Source organism: Nicotiana tomentosiformis, chromosome 5 (genome assembly GCF_000390325.3).
Source record: "Nicotiana tomentosiformis chromosome 5, ASM39032v3, whole genome shotgun sequence".
NCBI classification, from domain to species: domain Eukaryota; kingdom Viridiplantae; phylum Streptophyta; class Magnoliopsida; order Solanales; family Solanaceae; genus Nicotiana; species Nicotiana tomentosiformis.
In genome coordinates, this window is record NC_090816.1 from 44,607,559 (window position 1) to 44,611,883 (window position 4,325).

At 29.2% G+C, this 4,325-nt stretch overlaps 1 long non-coding RNA gene across 1 annotated transcript; it reads left to right on the top strand.

The window, feature by feature from the left end:
- Positions 1 to 365: 365 nt before the first annotated feature.
- LOC104118574 (uncharacterized) lies at positions 366 to 4,325 on the top strand. The gene is made up of 2 exons (XR_001973705.3): positions 366 to 570; positions 3,811 to 4,325. It is a non-coding gene; the product is annotated as an uncharacterized lncRNA (long non-coding RNA).

A 4,325-nucleotide genomic window follows, 5' to 3' on the forward strand; every position in this document is an offset into this window, starting at 1 on the left:
CCTACTAATATTATTGTTTTTATATACTTATATTATATATTGATTAAAATATTAATATATATTACTTTATGTTTTATGCTTTAATATAATTACATAAAAATAAAAAAATTAATTAAATTCTTTCATAATAAATATATAAGATATCTCTTTTTAAATACTACTAATGTAAACTAATCTTTATTGTCCTTTATCATAATTTAATACTCAAAAGTACTTTTTTGAAAGAGATTGGTCAAATACAATTCACTTATTAAATATCGCAAAAATACTTCTCAAATGAATTGATAAAATACAAACTGCTAATCTCTAAAAAATAACTTTTTAAATTTTTTAAAAATAAATAGTTTTTTCAGCTTGGCCAAACTATGGCCAAACGGGTCTAAGCAGGGGAAGTAGCAAATCTAGGAAACAAAAGAGAGTGGGTCGAAACCTGACTGTCAAATCTACATATTCTCTCTCTCTCCCTCTGAAGATTCGATTCAGTCGCCGATCATTATTCATCTCTGCTGTTTCAATCTCTTTCCTTTGCCTCTCTCTACCACAATAATGTTCTCAGATATTACGTTCTAGGTACGTGAAAATTGAAATTATATATAACTTTTTGTCTCTTTAAACACCATTATTATTTGGTATTTACACGTTTTCTTTTTTCTTGGTGGCTTGTGAGAAAAGAACTTACAAATATAAACAAATAATTCTTGTTTACTTTTGGAAGTTTTCTGAGTTTCCAAGATTTTAGATTAGTTAAATTTGTCATAAGCTTGAAAGTATTGATATTTATAACTTCTGGTACACTGGACTTTTTTCTATGTTCTTGTTCTTGGGAAAATTTCTAATGTAGCTTGAGACTCTGAGTACAACTCTTTCTCCCTTTTTTTTTCTTCTTGTGTGTTGGGCGTGGGTTTATCTGATATCTACCTTTTTCTTTATACTTTTTGTGGGAATTTTATGCTTTTGCAACTGTAAAAAGACTTGTCTGTAAAGTTTTCAACTTTGAATTCCTTGTCTCTGCTTAATGATTTCTTAATTCTCTCTGATAATAGAAATGTTTTTTCCTTTTCTTTTTTTTTCCTTTTGCTTTTCTTTTTTCAACCCAGCTTTTCAAGTTTTCTTATGCAGCTGCTCTTGTCCCCCCCCCCCCCCCCCCGGTGGTGATAAATTTCTGTGCATTTCTTGATTGGCAAATGGTGTCTTGAAAGGCTACTCATATGAGAATTACAGCCAAATCTGAACTGCAAAAAGTTGAGTGGTCATCTTTTTTCTAATAACATTGTCTCAAACAGTTTGTGTCGCACGTCGATTATATCATTGGTTAGTTGCGAGTCCAGTAGTTCTCCCCCTTTTAAATTTTGATTGTGAATAGAGATATAAATTCCGGCATGCTTTTTAAAATGGTTTAAGAATATTACTCGTTATACTATTGAGTTATCTATACCCCTGCAGTCATACTTTGGGTTCAAATATACCCCTCATTTAAATGGATGGACACGTGTCATCGTCCTATTGGCCAATTCTAAATAGCTCATAATTAATTAAAAAGACATATTATTTGGTATCCGAAAAGTAATTTTCTAAAGCAATTTTGTTTTTTGTAAAAACGAAAAAAAAACGGCAATATTTGTTTTCCAGTTTTTACAAAAAAACTGTTTTAAAAAAAACTGAAAAATATTTTCTAAAATAATATTTTTGTAAAAACTAAAAAAAAACAGAAAAATAATTTTCTAAAGCAATTAAAAACTGAAAAAAACATAAAAAATTTTAAATAAAAACTAAAAAAAAGAAAATATTTGTTTTTCAGTTTTTATAAAAATATTGCTTTAGAAAATTGCTTTGTAGTTTTTTTTTAGTTTTTACAAAACAAATTGCTTTAGAAATTATTTTTCAATTTTTTTTAAAATAGTTTTTTGTAAAAACTGGAAAAACAAATATTGTCGTGTTTTCCGGTTTTAGTAAAAAAATAATTCAGTTTTTAATTGATTTAGAAAATTACTTTTCAGTTTTATTTTTCAGTTTTTACAAAAATATTATTTTAGAAAATATTTTTCATTTTTTTTTAAAATAGTTTTTTTGTAAAAACTGAAAAAACAATATTGCCGTTTTTTTCAGTTTTTACAAAAAATAAAATTGCTTTAGAAAATTGCTTTTCGAGTATCAAATAATATGTCTTTTTAATTAACTATGAGCTATTTAGAATTGGCCAACAGGACGATGACACGTGTCCATCCATTTAAATGAGAGATATATTTGAACCTAAAGTATGACTCCAGGGGTATTCACGTAGAGGAGTATGGGGCACGTGAACCCATGCACCCCTAATTTGTGTATTGCACTGGTATTTTTCTGGTAAAATACTTATATTTTTATGTGGGAACCCATGCTCAAAAGAGCATTTAGTGTAGTGGTTGCATAATGCCCCTTTGATTGACCCTAGATCAAATCCATGCCCTATCTTTTAATTGAAAGCCAGTTTTCTATTTCTTTTTTTTCTTCTTTCTTTTCTATGCCCGATCTTTCTTTTTTGTTTCAGTTGAAATCCCACACCGTATCTTTCTTTTCTGTTTCTTTTTTCTTCCCTTTGTTCTTTCTCTATTTTGGTTCACTCTTTTACCTATCTTTGGATTAAATTCTTATATTTTTTTTTGTTGGCTTTCATTTCCTTTTTCTTCTTTTGTTTTTTCTTCATTTTTTTTGGTTCAATCTTTGAGTTTCAAAACTCTAAAAAGGTCTAAGTGGGCGTTTGTACATAAAGAATTGTAAAATTCTAAAAAAAGATAAAATTGTTTTTCAAGTGAAAATGATATTTGAAAATTAGAATTGTGTTTGGACATAAATATAATTTTGGGTTGTTTATGAATTTTTGTGAGTGATCTGAGTGAAAATTTTGAAAAACAGCTTTTTGGAGGTTTTCAAATTTTATAAAAATTCCAAAATTTATCTTCAAGTGAAAATTGGAAATTTTATGGCCAAACACTGATTTCGAAAAAAAGTAAAATTTTTTTGAAAAAAATAAAAAAATTCTTATGTCCAAACAGGCTATAAGTTAGTTTGAATTTTTTCAATTTCAAATTCTCTTTCTTCATTTTCCATTCTCTTTTCGAATAGCTTTTTAGTTTTATTATATAGAGCTAAGTATTTGTAACTATATCGCTATGATATTATTCTCCAGGGTAGGGAAACTATCATTGATATTCTAAAAGAGAATGGAAAAGGTTTGTAACTATATCGCTATGATATTATTCTCCAAGGTAGGAAAACTATCATTGATTTTTGTCAACGAAATGATGCGTTTTTGTAATAATAATATTGATTGTAGTTTACTTATTAAGCTATTGTCATGGCAACATTTTAGAGAATCAAATCAATTAATAGTGCACCCATCCTCCTAAAATTCGGAACACGCCTCTGCTTCAGGTCATTTAGCTAGGTATAGAATACACACTAAAAGGTTCTCTTTATGGAAATGGGATCTGCTTTTCTTGACATCTCATTATATACCTCATACAATAATAGCTAAATAATAAAATAATAATTGTATACTCCATGTTTGTTACATGATCAAAGAAACAACCTATGAGGAGGGGCAAGTCATAATTTCAAGTTCAGATGTTGTCTCTCTCCCATGTACAATTTGTCTTTAAACAATTCAAAATACCTTATCTAGTTTTGTCTCTGCCTTTTCCTTAATACCATAGAGTCAAGTACACATGGGAAGATATGATGGGGTTTCCTTACAAGTATTATAAAAATTCCAAGAAATTGTCTCTACTACTTTTCCTCATTATTGTCTTGTGTTTTCCTTTTCCTTGAAAGGGGCCAGATTCTTTCTTCACCAACATAGAGATAGAGAAAAATGGAAGGGGATTATACTGTTAATGGTGGTAGAGAGATAGATGGCAAAGTTATGAAGACATTTCAAAAGAGCTTTGTTCAAGTTCAGAACATATTGGACCAGAACAGGCTGCTAATCAATGAGATTAATCAGAACCATGAGTCCAAAATCCCTGACAATTTGAGCAGGAATGTTGGTTTAATTAGAGAACTCAACAACAACATCAGGAGAGTGGTTGACTTATATGCACATCTTTCAGGTAATTTCAACAAATCAATGGATGTTTCAACTGCTACACACAAAAGGGGTAGGCCTGTTTAAACCTCAGACCTTTCTTTTTCTTCTCTGATGTTGTAGAGAAGATGAATTATTAGATTGTATTATAAACTCTTTAGTACCTACCTCCCCATTTTACGAGAGAAAATAATGACACCCAAATTCTGTTAATGTGTACCTCCAGATCTAATTGAAAGAAGAATGTCTATATCTTCTAGTC